Genomic DNA, 16,117 nt, shown 5'->3' on the forward strand with positions numbered 1-16,117 from the left:
AACTTAGGTCATACCCTTTTACAGTACTCACATTTATAGTAAGTAATGAATATTCTTATGAACATCAGGACTTGGTGAATTTAAAAGCTATACACTTTCTTAATATTCCCAATTTAAACGTCAGTCTTTGTTAGCAGAGTCAGTATGGTGGTTGGAACAGGTGTTGGGTAGGTCTCAGAACCTGCCCCAGGCTGGGGAGGAGAAAGGCCCCCTCTAGGTGGTGAGTAACCCCTCAGGGAAGGCAGCAAGCTGTGTGGACACTGGTATGGGGAGTGGGGTCTCTCTTTGGCCCCCTTGGAGTCCTCTTCTGACTCTCTCCTTGTTTTTAACGTCACAGTTTCATTCTTTTCTGTCATTTATACGTTTTTAAAAAATTGTGAAATATTTCAGGCATGCAGAAAATTTCAGAAAACACTCACACGTGCTTATTGCACAACTTCCTCAACTACTGTGATTTACCATGGTCGCTTCGCGACGTTTTTCTTTTATGCAGAGAAAAAGCCTCATTGCCCGTCTGGAGGGGTCACTGGAGGGAGCAGCGGGGGACTTCCCAGCCCCACCCCGTGACCCCAGGGTTATTCTTGACCCTGTAAGGGGCTTTTTCCTGCCTGGTTTGTCGTTATTATTACCGCAGGGCTCAGCCAGCCCACGTTCCTCACCACCCTAGACCTGGATGTTGCCTGCCAACCCCTAGTCAATGTGGGGCTGAGCATCCTTCCTATATTTTTGGGAATTCAGGGTTCTCCCCAGTTATCTTTCCTCCTTATTGTTTTGTAAGGATAAAGAATCTTTTTAAAAAGATTTTATTTATTTATTTGACAGAGAGAGATCACAAGTAGGCAGAGAGGCAGGCAGGGTGGTGGGAAGGGGCAGGCTCCCCGCTGAGCAGAGAGCAGGATGTGGGGATCCCAGGACCCTGAGATCATGACCTGAGCCAAAGGCAGAGCCTTAACCCGCTGAGCCACCCAGGCGCCCCTGGATAAAGAATCTTTTATCCTGACACATGATAGGTGATAGACACTGATCCTTTGTAGGTGAAACAAGTTGCAAGTATCTTCAGCCGCGGTGTGCCTCCTAACGTGATACCGTCCTTTCTTACCAAGACCGGGACAGTTGGAGAGTACTTAATTATACCAACCTTCCCTTTTACAGCTTCTTGGCGTGTTCCTTTACTTACAGGCTAGTGAGGGAAAGACGGCAGAGGTGCCGAGGCCGAGCCTGCGGCTGGGCCTTTCGGGGTTCGGGTCGATGGGCACACCCGCGGCAGGAGCGCAGGGCAGAGCCCGGTACTGTCCCTGGAGCGCAGGGCAGAGCCCGGTACTGTCCCTGGACCGGGGACCAGCCAGGTGCCAGGATCCCTGCTCTGTTCACAGCGCCGCGTCCCCTTCAGCGGCCAGAGCCGCCCCCTCCGGGTCCCCAGCGCCCCAGTCCGCTGGGCACGTGGGCGCAGGAGTGGCTTGGGGGGCGAAGCTTGCCCTTTGGGGGTCCCGGTGGTCCACAACCAATAAACTAACAGGCGGACTGCACTTTTTAGAAGCAGTAAGAAAGCTGGATTAGAATGTCCTTGGGAAAAATCCTTTATAAAATGCAGCCAAAGAATCTATACCAACGATAGGACTTTGCAAGGCAATCCTTAAGAGATCCATTTGCGCATCAGAGGATGATTTCTCCTCTTGTCCTGAGGGGCTGGGGGCTGGATTCAGTATGCACCCTGAATAGGGGAATCGCACATTCTCCAATTCCTGCTTCCAGCAGGGGCCTGAGGCCAGTTTCTGTCTTCAGACCTTGTTCAGAGAGCCTTAATCCTGCAGGGCGGGGCTTTCTCTGCTCCCCCCGGGGGGCGGGGTGTTGAGGGGTGGCTCCGTGCCAAGGCACAGATTCCATTTATCAGCGGCGGGTCCCAACAGGCCCTGCACAGGCCTGGGATGGGGACATCGCAGCGGGCAGCCTTGCCTTAGTCCAGCGCCCGCTGCACTTAAGAGGACAAGTGGCTCCTCCGAGCTTGTAAATAACGTGGGGCCTTGGGAATTGGTGGGACGCTCTGTTCTGCGTGGGAAAGCTGCCCGGCATTGTGACCCCATCGGAGACCATTTGAGCACAGGGGTAAGGGATGATCTCTGCAGTCACACCCTGTAATTTGATTTTGGTTTTTGACAGGGAAGAGGACCTTAACATTGCCTTATTTATTCTTTTAAAAAATTATGATTAATTAATATAATGGACAGCCGGATGGAAACAAACATACGAGCGAGTGGGGGTATCTAAGACTGGTTCCATGATGAATGTGGTGGAAGCAAGGGGACAACATGGGGACAAGCAAGCACGCATTGAGGAAGGCAAAAGGAGGAAGCTGAGGAAGCATGCGTAACACCCACATTTGTTTCTGGAACTTTCATTGCTCTGTTTCTGAAAGGAACTGACTTTTTGGGGGGGGAGGCATTTTTGGTTTTATTTCTCTTGCCTCCAGTGATGTGTCTAGCAAGAATTTGTTATGGCTGAGGTCCAAGAGGTTATTGCCTGTGTTAGGAACTGACTTTTATTGAGTCTTTTACAGGCCACCTCCTCTCCACACATCTCCTCGAGCCCTCCAACAGCCCTGTGAAGGAGGAGGTGTGTGTCCATGTTTAAGATAAACTTTTAGAGCAGTTGTAGATTTCCAGAAAAATCACCAAGATAATGCTGAGAGATCCTCTGTACCCCGGATCCAGTTTCTCCCTTGCTAACGTCTTATGTTAGTGTGATACATTTGTCCCAACGAATCAATAAATACCGATACATTATTGGGGTGCCTGGGTGGCTTAGTCGGTTGATCGTCTTGACTCTTGGTTTCAGTCTGGATCAACTTTCTAGGCTACTATGATTCAGCTAAAGCTTTGAGACAACTTCTAGTCTGTCTCTTTTCTTTCTAAGTTTCCAGTTCTTCAGAAAAACCATCAAACTGGCTTGACTTTGATAAGTTCTGAACAAATGGCTGAGTCAAGAAGCACAAACTTGGCCCCTGGGGATCCACCCTGGACACTGGGGCCAGAGGAGGGGAGGGTCTGGGGAATAGCAACCCCCAGCTGGTGTCTTCCACCTCAATGTTTCTATTTCTAATGTACAAATAATAGTTTCCAAAACACAATTCCTGGACCGGCTGCATCAGTAGCATCTGGGAACTTGATAGGAATGCAATTTTACCTGTCCCATCCCAGGCCTGCTAGCTCTCAAACTCTGGGGATGGCATCCAGATGCGGAGGCCGTAGTGCTTAGCATGTCTTTGACTTTTTCATTTTGTGACCCTGGTTATTGAAAATAGAGTCTCCTTCAAGACACGCTCAGAGCCTTTGCATTAACAGACATGCTGTTAGGGTGTGCTTGGTTGGCAGGAGGCCAGCTCTGCTGTCTGCTCTGTTCTTTCCCATTCCTTCCTGGCAGGGGCCTTGGTAAGAACTTGATAAGAGCAAAACCTAAACCAGAGCCCAATGGTCTACTTAAATCCCACTTGGAATGGTATGTAGGTCAGAAATTTGCCAGTTACAGAGGGCAGAAATAGAGGGCTTAAAATTTGTCAAGAGGAATTTTTCCAAGGGAATTTTTTCCACTTATGTATCTGAAAACTCCAGGAATTGGTTCTCATGTCGGGTACAGCTAGAGCAAGGAGCTCAAATGATGTCCCAAGTGTCTCTACCTCTAATTTCCTTTTGTGCAATTTTCTCTTTCTGACAACTCCCTCCACATGAAGATCTCCGTTCAGCAAGCCCAGGCTTATGGGTTCCTCCAGCTTACAACCTCAAGGAGAAAGAGATCCTTATGCTGCTGGTAGCCATATCGATTTTCTCTCCAGGCATCTCTGATTGGGTGTGTTGGGGTCATGGGACCTTTCCTGGGCCCATCACTACCTCTAGAAGCTATACTCCCTATGTGGCGGATATGGAGGCTTCTATTTGGCAACCACAGAATCATGCCCAGTGGAAGCAGGTTAGAAGCAGTAGTGTCCTAAATATTTGCCAGCCCTCTCTGCTGAACAGAGATGGAAAACCCTAATTTGTGTCATTTGTTGATTTCCAGGGTGTCCTTGTTCTCACCGTGGCTGATTCCAAGCTACCAACACGGTATCACCAAAGGCGGAGCTGGGAAGAAATGCACAGTGGCCCACTGTTGTCATAGAGCATTTTCGCTGTGTAGATAAAATAGATGTAAATCACCCCAAAAGCATAGATAACTAATTGTCAACTGTAGTCAAATAATTAGGAAGAGGTGAGTTTTGAGTAATCATTGCCTTTGTTTTTCCATAACTTAATTATGAATCTACAGTAGTTAGTTTTTCAATAATAACAGTGTTTAATGATGAGCTCACCAAACTCCTGAAAATTCAAAGGTCATCTCTCTCAAGCTGGTACAAGCCAGGCCCCGCACACCACTGGTCAGAACCCAAGAGGGCAGATAATGAATGGTGTGACCACTCTACCTGCCATTTTTTCTCCCACTTCCAAGTGGGGACACTATCAGATTTCTTCCTGGCAGGTGACTCATCAAGGTCGATGGGTATTAATAGTTTAGCAGCCGGGTCCTTATGGACCACTTGGCCTGTAGCCAAGTAAGACTCAGATGTGAGAATAGAAGATCAGTACTCTGTGGGCATCTGGTTCGTTTCAGCATAAATTTCTCAGCAAAGAGAGAGAGCATTAGTTTCCTTTCCTATATATATATATATATATATATATTTTTTTTTTTTTTTTTTTTAAGATTTTATTTATTTATTTGGCAGAAAGAAAGATCACAAGTAGCACAAGTAGGCAGAGAGGTAGGCGGGGTGGGGGGGAAGCAGGCTCCCTGCTGAGCAGAGAGCCCAATGCAGGGCTTGATCCCAGGATCCTGAGACCATGACCTGAGCTGAAGAGGCTTAACTCACTGAGCCACCCAGGCGCCCCTAGTTTCCTTCAGTCTTAAATGCATTCCAGAAAGTTCAAACTAAGCAAAAACCTAATCTCTTGCTAGTACTCAGCTCATCAGAATGATGAAAAGTTGCTTGTTGCCAAGTGTTTTCACTTATAAAAATTCATATGCGGACAAGGGGTATTGAACTTGTACCTACTAATCTTTGCTTTATTGTTTGCAGTCTTGCTTTTCTTGAGTTTACTGGGAACACGTAACACCATTATCTGTTGCTTGCCCCACCCCTGAAGCTTTCTCCCACTTAGAGGTGCCGAGGCTGGAGGCAGGGAAACCAGTGGGAAACTACTGCATTAGTCCAGGCAAGAGACGATAAAGCCTGAGCCTGAGCTTGCCAGAGGGGGGCGGAAAGAGGTGCTGGATGGCAGGCTGGGCCAGAGCAATGACTCAGTGACCTACCTTCTAGCTAGAAGAGAGCACAGGGCACAGATTTGCATACTTTTAAAAAAAGTAGATCACGTGAGTATGAGTGTACTCTGTCTTCCAATAAATTTAGCACATTTCTTGAAAAAACCTACTTAACCGAGAAGAACTGAAGAAATTATTTCATGACAAAAGTCAGATCCACTCCAGCCCCATCCCCTGCCCACCATGCAGCATAATAATTTCACTTGTACATTGTGTGCTGCATAGGATTTAGAGATGCAAAAAAAGAATGAAGCACTATTTTACTGGGGATATTTTCAGTAAGTAGAATTAACAGAGTTAAAGAATTAATGCATACACAGTATGTGGTATATCTCAGTAAATATGGGACCACTTGGAGATGATTTATTATCTACGAGATACCTAGTAAAGGTCAACAGTAGACATTTAATCCATTTTAGAGGGAACGATCAAAGAAAACTCCTAGGGCAGCTTGTTTAAAAAAAGGGTATTAATGTTACAAAGCTGTGTTGCTTTCCTCTTGAATTGGCTGAAAGCATCAAACCACTTCTTCTATGGAAATTGAATCACCTCTTCATCTAGAGAACAAAGTTGTCAGACAAGGACCCAACTCAGGGATAAACTCACAAAGGGCACCTAGTGTTTCCGCCAGAAACAACATGGCTCCAGCTAAATAATGGTTGCATGATCTTATTAAAAAGAAATAAAAGGACGAAAGAATAATCCTTTAGTGCCCCTGAGAAACTGTTGAAAGTCTTTCTAATGTTCATCAAGAGTCCTACAATGTACATCACTACACATCAACAGCAAATACCGTTCCAGTGCACCCTAGAACAATCTTTGTAAAGTAAAACCTTTTTGGGAACATGGAAATGTACCAGCAATATCTAACAGATCAAGGGCTGAATTTAAAAAAAAATGACAAGTACATCTTTCCTTAGATCTTACTTGTTTCCAACAAGTGAATGAATTAGTGTCATATTTTTAATGTTCAGATTTGGCTTTGGGGTTCTAGGAAATTCTGCTTCTGCAGCGACCTGACAGGATATTAGAGCTCCTTTTTTGTTTATGCCACAACTGTCACTGGTGGCCACTGGCTGGGTCCCTGGCTTTAGAAGCATTTTCTTTGGGAGATATAGGACATAACTCACATATGAGGTAACTGGGTCTCAGAGAAGTCAGATAATCCCCAAAGTCAAGACGTGATGGCTTTGGGCTTTGAACTCAGACGCCTCACCCTAGAATTTGTCCTCTTAGTTACTATCTTATATTGGTTGCCCTGGTAAGTAATAACAATACCTAACATAGATGGCATGCTTTATAGTTTGCAAAATGCTTTGCCAAACATGCTCTAATTTGAGCATAATTCTACAAATGTGGTGATTTAGAATTAATCTCCATACTAATCATTTTAATTGTTGACTTCCTTCATCTCTGGACGAAGGAGCATGTGCATGCACACCCTGGGATGATGGGATTTCGGTGGGGGCTTTCTGTGTGTCTCTCCCCATCTCTCTGTAGGGCTATCTCATTTGATAGCACACCCAGCTTGTAGGCTCCCCGAATTGCTGGCTGACTGCTCTAGGGTTTTGAACACTGCCCTGGGGCATTGGTTTTCCCAAGTCTGTTCCAATTTAATTAAGGCAAGGCTAGTCGTGGAGGCCAGACTTTGTGGTTTGTTCTGTCCTCAGTAGGACTCTTCCTGGCTGCCTCTTTCCTTGGTTCTCTCTGGGGAACTGGCTGGACCATCCTTTAGCTTGTTTTTCTTAATTAAGAGGGGCTACCACGCTTCTCTTATTTTTGTAGGACCAAAATTTCTTTTGTTTCCAAGATCACCCTTAGACTCAAACTTTCCCACACTGTTTCAGATAAGGTTGGTTCCTTTGGGGGGCTCCCTCCACCCCCAGGAAAGTTCTCTGAGCCCTTACTCCAGGCACTGGGTGGGCAGTAGTCTCTGGCCCAGAATAGTGTCCTTCCTATGAATGGGGGATGTGTGGAGGAAAGAATGTCCCTGACGTTTTGACTGAACTCATCGGAAATTTAACCTCTTCAACTGGAGTTGGAGGAATGAGAAATGCTGACATGGATGGGGTCCGTGATCAAAGGAGCAAGACTGATACAAAGCAAAGGTCAAGCAAAGCTTTATTTCATGCCAGCATTGAGAATCAAACCGACCGGCCGGTGCCGTCTCTTATGGAGAGAGCGACCAGCCCCAGCTTCACAGACTAGCTTTTATAGAACAAAGGCCGTGTGCTTGAGCCTGGCCAATGAGATTGTCTCCACCTGGCCTGACTCATCCTTGCATTCTGGGCTCTGTTATCTCCACCTGACCTGAGCCATCCTTGTATTGGGTCTCTGTGATCAGGGACTGGTCGACCATATTTTACTGGTTTCCCAGACTTGCTTTTAAGTAAGTTCCTCTGGGAGGGAGGCAGGATCAGTTTAAGTGTTATTGCACAAACAACAAATGGCTGTTTAACTGAGATGGAGTTGCTCTGGCTAAGTAGGCCCCTACACTTGCAATCTGCTCCCCGCCGTGAGCTGTACCATTGTTTAGGAGCTGAGGGGGAGAGGAAGCCCTCTTTTTTGGCCACAGCTGACCAGAGGGTTTTAGCAGCTGAGCTAGGTGGGCAAGAGAGGAGGTCATGCCTCGAGTGCCTCAGACTTCTATAGTTCTCAGCAAGTCCCAGTAGATTTTCTTGAAGAAATGCTTCTTCATTTGCGGTGTGCCCTTAAAACCATTTTCAGAGACTTTTTAATGGTTATCTGTTTGTTTTTAACTAGTTTTCACCAGTCAGACTTGTTTCACCAGGAAGGAGGTCTGCCAGGCTCCTCACTTTGCTGTCCCAGAAGCGGGGACTCCCCAGGACTGTTCTCTCCATGAGCCTTTTATAGATGAGAAATAGGAGGCACAGAGAGTTTAAGTGACTGGCCTGAAGTTACACAGTAAATGCAGAGCTGGGCTGCAAAACCGTGCTGTCCGGCTCCCAAGTTTGCACTGGGCTGAAAAGAATGAAATTTCTGCAGAAGGCACTGCCGTATCTTCAGGTGGAGGAGAGGCTGGAGAGCGAGTAACCTTCGGGAACTGCATTAAAACCTTTGCCTCCCCGACACATCTGCGTGGTGGGGCCCAGGTCCCAACGCTGACTTTCTTTGGCGGGCGCGAGGCACCCTTGGGGAGGCCGTGAGCACAGCTTTCCGGTGGGCGGTGCAGGTGGCTCCTGCTGAGGCCGGTCTTGCTGTCCGTCTGCGGGATCAGCAGTGCCTTCCAGAACTCTCAGGGGCTTCTCTCCAACGGACATCTTTGTCGCTCTAGTCAGGGATTCGGGTGGAGCAAAAGCTGGTTTGGTTCAGGTTCATGCAGGCCCTCGATGACAGCTCCTGAGACGCCTCCTGCTCTGGCCGCCTCCCCGACCCGCTGCACACTGTCTCATCACCAAACACGTCCCAGCCGCCTGGTTCTCTTCCTTCCCTCCCCGCAGGCTCACAGCCTCCTGGGCAGGCAGCTTTCGGATCCCGTCTCCTGAGCTACAGCGCTGCGTGGCTCCACAGTGCGCCGTAGACCCTCCGTTAGTACCTGCCTGGAGACCCAAAACCTTTCCCTAAGGGTCCAGTAATGAGAATTTCAAACCACCGTGATTGCTGGAAAAGTCTTTCGGGGCGGGTGGAGCTCTGTGGCATCTGTCTGCCTTTCACATCCTAAATTGCCTACTTTACAGGGCTGTTTCGACGCCTAACAGCCATGTCAGCGATGGACATTCGAGGCTGAGCTCCCGATCGTTCACGCCAAACCTGCTTTACCGTCTTTCCTTCTTACCCTTACGCCTCCCTCTACCATGTAACGGATCTGGCGACAATCTCCTCCCTTGCTCCCCTCCCCCCACTGCTGACACCGTTCCAGGCCCCACCATCATGCATCCAGGAAACCGCAGTAGCCGCCGAACCCGCGTCCTCACTTAACCCACTCATGCCCCTCCCCCATCCCTTCTCTACCCAGCCACTAATCATGAAGAAAAGTGTTTCAAACGTATTTCCCAACCCCCCCATCTACATGCCTTTCACAGTTTCTCACAGTCCACAAAATCTCTACTTCTTTTTTTTTTTTTTTAAGATTTTATTTGTTTATTTGACAGAGAGAGATCACAAGTAGGCAGAGAGGCAGAGAGAGAGAGAGAGAGGAGGAAGCAGGCTCCCTGCTGAGCAGAGAGCCCGACGTGGGGCTCGATCCCAGGATCCTGGGATCATGTCCTGAGCCGAACGCAGAGGCTTAACCCACTGAGCCACCCAGGCACCCCCAAAATCTCGACTTCTTAATAGCTTGCCAAGCTTGTGACCTCTAGGCCCTGGCTCCCTCCGGCCTGGGCCAGCCCAGCTCTTTCGCATCTTGCTCTCCTCTGGCCACACTGGCCTTCTTCCAGGGGCTGTGCCAAGGCCTCTGCTTGCATTGTTCCCGCTGCGTGTGGGGTAGGCGGGGGGGCCTCCCGGCATAGCCACTCCCGAACCCCCAGGTCTGTGATGTGTTTTGTTGGATGGTGACAGGTGTTGCTAATGCTACAGAACGTAAAACAGGGAGTGGCCTCGCTCATCCCGGTGGGTGCAGGTCATCCCGGTGGGTGCAGGTCAATCGTGTGAGCCCTTAGTAGCAGAGGACGGCCTCGAGCTGGAGGCAGAAGGGAGGCAGCATGGGCTGGCGAGGACCGACGACCCACGTGTACGGGCTCCGTGCTCTGGGACTGGTTTAAAGATGGAGGGGCCGATGGGATGAGCTGAGAGGGGCTCCCGGCCGAGCACTAGGGAGGAGACGGCAACTCGACCCTCTAAACATGAGCGGAGCAGGTAAGTTCTGCCCACAACCGGAGTGAGCGCAGAAGCCCGCTCTCCCCCGCTGCCCCAAGGCTTTAGATAAAACTCAGTCCACTGACCTCTGGGTTTTGGCCTTCTGAAACCCCAACTGGAGAAACCAGTGGACACTCTAGATTCTGACCTACAGAACTGTTAGATGGTAACTTTGTTGTTTTGAGCTGCTAAGTGTGTGGTCATTTCAACAACAGCGAGAGAAGACGCCCAAAGCCGAGTGTTCTCTCCTCCCTATTTTCCTGAGTGACCCCTTCTCATGTTTAGGGGGCAACCATTCTCCAATGAGCTTATCTGGTGTAGGCCCACCTGTTTTAGGCCCCCCTTGTTCCTTTTCTTCCCAACATTTGACCACACTTGGGCTTTGGGGAAGCAGTTTGGTGCAGGAGAGCCGGCGTGGCACCAGGCCGTGCTCCCATAGGTAGGAGGGTCTGGAGCCGCAGGGCTCAAACCCCAGCTTATCCTATTTGTTACTTGTCTGACCTTGGTTGAGTTCTTCACATGTCTGTGCCTTAGCTTTTCTCATCTGTAAAATGGGCACACTACCCAGAGCTCAGAGGGTTGTTGTGAGGATTACAGGAGAAAACAGCCTATAAAGTGTGTCCAACGATACTTAGTACCTAACAGGCTCCAGTCACTGTAGTTATTGACTACGTGGTTGATGGTCGTCTAGACCTGGGGTTGACCAGCCACGGCCTGCAGGTCCAAGCCAGCCACCACTTTTGTGTGTAAAGTGTTATTGGAACATAGCCATGCCTATTCAGTCACACACTAGCTCTGTTTGCACCTCGCACTTGCAGCTGCGAAGGCTGACCTGCGTAGTTGTGACCCTATGGCCCAGGAAGTCCAAGTTATTCCCTGACCTTGACAGGAGAAGGCGGGAGGGTGCGGGCCACGTGTCTTTGTTCATCCCTGGGTACTCCGTCCTTCCACACTACCCAGCTCCCAGTAGGTGCTCAGTGCCCCCGGTGGAGGTGATGACTGCGACCGTGCGGGTGAAGCCCGTATTCTCTCCCAGGCATGAAGGAATGTGGGATCCAGGCTGCTGCAGAGCCCTGCAAAGCACCCCCACCCTTCAGAACCAAGCACTCTTCTCAAACCTTTCTTCGCGCCCCCTCTTTAGGGCCTCCCTGACGCTCTCTTGCAAGGGGCTCTTGGGCTTTGCCATCAAGTATCATTTTGACTTCCTAAATGAAAGCTGCTTTGTGGCCGTAGTAAATAAGCCCCGTGCCCTTCGGCGGTTCATCTCCAGGATCTATACCTGAGTTTCTGGGAGGTTTCGCAGCGTCACACTGGCCGAGTCCTAAATCGGCAGGAGTCCTCGAACACAGAGCTTTCCGTTGCCTCTTAAAGAGCTTTAAATGGCCCCTGGAGAGGTCCAAAGATAGCGCCTGCCTGTGCCCTGTGCCACCGGAAAGGGGTCGTGTCTGAAGTTCTCATCAGTGACATGTGTGTGAAGTTCTCATCAGTGACAGCCGCACCTTCTTGCAGCTGTGTTTCATGGCACTGGTCGTCTGCCACCCAGCGGGGTATGTTCAGGTTTCTATTCTCAGACTCTTTCATTTTTCCATGGAGCGTGCAGAGTTTTTAATGATCAAGTATATTATACTTGCAGGGAAATCAGGTTACCTTTTCATGCGGGGAAGGGACAGCTGTTCCTAATTGAGCTGTTTGCCACCAGGATCTGTGGGCTCAGCGACAATCCCATTGGTTTGAGGGGGCAGAGGCTGGTAAGGCCCCCCTGTCAAGCATTCCCTCTGCTGATGCCAGAAAGTCTCCCACTGGTTAATAATTACCTTGCATTAGTCATTGTGTATGTATTTGTTCTTGCTGATCTGTAATAAGGCTTCCAGTATTTCACTTATAAAAATGTCCGTTCACATGATGGGTGTTGCCTAAGACTGGTATCCATCCATGAACCCGGGCTTTTAACTGAGCACATTCATTGCTGGAAGGCAGATCATTTAGATGAATTAGACAATTAGACATCCTTTCCTCTAAGAAGCTGTTTCCTGTTTGCAAGCAACTCCCGCCTCCCCACCCCGCCCCCCCGCCCCATGTGCATTCTAGCTCCTCGCTCCTGGGTTTATTATTACTTAAGGAGATCACTTTTTAATGATTATTGGCATAACTCAGAGCATGGTGTTTAAGTGGAGAGTGTTCCCCTTCTGGCCTGACCCTGACAGTAACTTTGCTGTGTGACTTCAGTCATGTTACTTTACCTCTCTGTGCTTCAGTTTCCATGTATTTACAGGCTGTTTGGCTGTTAGGAGAAGTGAAGTAATTTTTGTGTGCCTTTCACATACACGTGCTGGTCTTTCTTTCTTTCTTTCTTTCTTTCTTTTTTTTAAGATTTTATTTATTTATTTGACAGACAGAGATCACAAGTAGGCAGAGAGGCAGGCAGAGAGAGAGGAGGAAGCAGGCTCCCCGCTGAGCAGAGAGCCTGGGATCATGACCTGAGTGGAACGCAGAGGCTTAACCCAGTGAGCCACCCAGGCGCCCCCTGTGTTGTTCTTTCTAACAGTTTTATGTTGAATTAAGAAACATTATCAAGTATGTTGGAAAACTAATTTCTAACCATTTTTAAAAAGGTAAAAGCCATTTTTTAGCTGTAGACCATCTGAAAACAGTAGAGGGCCAGATTTGGTGCCTAGTCTGTTGTTTGCTGACTCCTAGTCACTGAGATGTTGGCATTATGGTTTTACTGTTGCATGTTTCTATTATGAGATCTATAAATCTGGGTGTGTATGTGCTTGTTGGAATTGGGTGTCAGAGCTGGCTTTGAAGAGATCACTGGGAACTTTTGGCCTCTTTTTTTGTACTCTGTAAACTTCAGTTATTGCCTATGAGGCTTTCTAGAACTTACCTCTTAAACATGCGAGGCTAGAATATATTAGAGTATATCTTTGGCTACTCTTTCTATTAGTCGCTATCAGCCATTTTTAATAACTTAAATTTAAATTAATTAAAGTTAAATCAAAATTCATTTCCTCAGTCACACTAACCATCTATCAGTTGTTCAATAGTTGTGTGTGGCAAGCGGCGAACACTGGGTGCATGTACAGAATATTTCCATCTGTGCAGAAAGTTCTATTGGACGGTATTAGAAAATTATCATTTTAATTGGGTTTTCCCGTTTTTGGCATATATCTCTTTAGGCGGAGTTGTTCCTTTTTGCATGCCTAATGTTTATTTACATCTCTCTCTTTCTCTCTGCCAGTTAGAAATGCCAAGTTTCTTTATTAACTTTCTCAAAGAATGTTTGGTTTTCTTGCCTACTTAAAACATTTAATTCATATTTTAATTTTTAATGGAACATTTTAATTTTTAGAGTATTTTTTGCACATTTGGTTCTTTTCATCTAGTTTCTTGAATCAAGTGCTTACTTTGTTTTCTTTCATTCTTTCCTGGTTTCTAATTAAAGCTAGAAACATTTCTTCATTTGGCTGCATGCTATGGGCTTTGCTATGTATTGCTTATACATTTATTCATTTCGAAATAGTTCGTAATTTCAGTTCGGTCTCTTCCAAGAATCATTTAAAAGGTTTAAAAATTCTAAGAATAATCCATTTTTTTGCCATTAATATTATTTGTGGTCAGGCAAAGTAGATTGTATAAATGTTAATTTGGAGAAAAAATTTTTTAATGGCTTCTATTTGTTACCTAATGTCACCTAACAAATTACCCCCAAACCTTAGTAGCTTAAAACAATGTTTGTTATTTCAGATTCTGACTGAGGTTCAGGAATCTAGAAAGAGCTCAAGCTCAGATGAGTAGTTCTATCTAAGGGTCTCATGAGGTTCCAACCAGCTGTTGGTAGAACTCCAGACATTTGAAGATTTGGCTGGGGCTGGAGCAGCAGCTTCCGGGAGGCCACGTTGGGGTACCCACCATGCCGCATAGCCTTTTCTGATACAATGTGAGTCCAGTGCCATCATATCCTCCTTATATTATTCATTAAAAGGAAATCTTACTTATATTGTTCATATTAGAAGGGAATCCCTAAGTCCAACCCATATCAAGTGGGAGGGAACCACACAAAGGCAGGATTCTAGGGAGATGAAGGTCACCGGGCTCATCTTGGAGGTTGCTTACTACTGCCAGGTACACATTCAATTTTTGATACTCCTAAGGTTTGAAAATACCTTTTTTTTTTTTTTTTTTTTTTGGTGTTTGTTGGGATGTGTCCTATGTATTGGCTTCAGCTTAAGTTCTCAAAATTATTGCTCATTTGGCTTACTGTATCACTTGATTTTTTTTTTTTTTTTTTTTTTTTTGGTCTGGGATGAGTGTCTATCTTGATGTGCCTTTGCAAAGATGTGCCTCTATCCACAGTTGTTGGGTAGAATGTTCCAGGAATGTTAGTGAGGTGAGTTGTTAGCTAGTGTTATTCAGGAGTTTTACATCCTTATTGACTCTCTGTAACCACCCCGCTCCCCCAACAACTACTGAGTTAGGAATGGCAAATACCCCACTAGAACAGCATTTTCAGTTTATTTCTCCCTTTAGTTCTGTCCACTTCTGCAGCATGTGTTTTGAAGCTCTATTACATGTGTCACATTTAGAATCACGTCTTAATGAATTGACCACCTTATCATATGAAAGGATTTTCATGGAATATTCCTTGTCTACTTTGATTGATGCTTACGCCTAGTGTTTGAATGATCTATATTTTTCCATCTTGTTATTTTCTATGTTACTGTTTAGCTGAGTTAGAAACTACATTTGATTCCAGGTTCCAGGGTAAGGGTCTTTCTTTCCCAAAGAGGTCTGGCTGTCCAGGCCTGGTATGGGGGGCTCTGTAAAGTCAGCAGGAACCTAGGATCCATCTAGCTTTCTATGCCATCAGCTCAGGACATGACCTACCACCTCTTGAACATGAGATGGTTGCCAGAGCTCCGTCTATTAAATCCACTTCTAAATACAGAAGGGAAAAGTAAGGGATAGAAGAAAACAAACCAAACCAAAAAACCCAACATATTGACCTCACCTGATGACTTCCACTTAAACGTCTTTGTCTAGAACATGCCCGCGGTAGTCACATGGAGGTCAGGAAATGAATTTTAGGAGCCATGTGTACAGTAAGTCATTTCTTTTCCTCCTAGGCTATTTCACCCTATGCTTTCACAGACCCATCTTTAAAAACTAGAACTCCCGATATCTAAGGAAGTTCAGAAGTCCATTTTTTGCTTGGATGTTTTACTTCTGCTGTATTGATCTGACCTCATCAATCATGTCGAAATCATTGTGTGGTTTTCACAATTTTTTTCTTGCTGTAGTGAAAGAAGTTTATACGATATATATTTAATAGTTTTATATAGGAGTTACTACATTTTATAAAACTTGCATCCAGTTTACATTATTTTGGTATTAGAGTTTTTCAGGTATCTTCTTATAATGGTCTCTTTGAGAAATCCAGTTTCTGCAGATTTTTTTTGTTCCAATATACCTCTTAGGGGTGATGTGGGAAACAAAGACAGAAGGAAATGTAGGTAAAATTAAATGTCCTTATAACCTGCAGCCCACTGACAAATAGTGAGGTGGGCAGAGTCTAACGCTCTTCTAGGAAGCTCCCAACTCTCTTATGTTACTGCCTCGCTAGAGGGAAAAACAACCTCGGGTTGACTGCAGCAAGGCCTCCAGTATCCCATCTTCTTTAGCAGATGAAAATCCTTTTGGAGGGGGGCCTGGGTGGCTCAGTGGGTTAAAGCCTCTGACTTCGGCTCAGGTCATGGTCTCAGGGTCCTGGGATCAAGCCCCCATCAGGCTCTTTGGTCGGCGGGGAGCCTACTCCCCCCTCCCCCCGCCACCCGCCTGCCTCTCTGCCTACTTGTGATCTCTCTCTCTGTCAAATAAATAAAATCTTAAAAAGAAAATCCTTTTGGAACTTCCCTTATCTCTTTATACTTTGGGGTTGAGGGAAGTAATCAGTTGTTCC

General features: G+C 46.6%; 2 long non-coding RNA genes across 2 annotated transcripts in view; both read left to right on the top strand.

Annotated features, from left to right (window-relative positions):
• Positions 1 to 16,117, top strand: part of LOC116573423 — a 111,536-nt gene that overhangs the window by 44,544 nt on the left and 50,875 nt on the right. The window lies entirely within an intron of this gene.
• On the top strand, positions 1,929 to 4,233 carry LOC116573425. The gene is made up of 3 exons (XR_004278788.1): positions 1,929 to 2,103; positions 3,725 to 3,960; positions 4,051 to 4,233. It is a non-coding gene; the product is annotated as an uncharacterized LOC116573425 (long non-coding RNA).

The sequence above is a fragment of the Mustela erminea genome, chromosome 14 (genome assembly GCF_009829155.1).
Source record: "Mustela erminea isolate mMusErm1 chromosome 14, mMusErm1.Pri, whole genome shotgun sequence".
Classification (NCBI taxonomy): domain Eukaryota; kingdom Metazoa; phylum Chordata; class Mammalia; order Carnivora; family Mustelidae; genus Mustela; species Mustela erminea.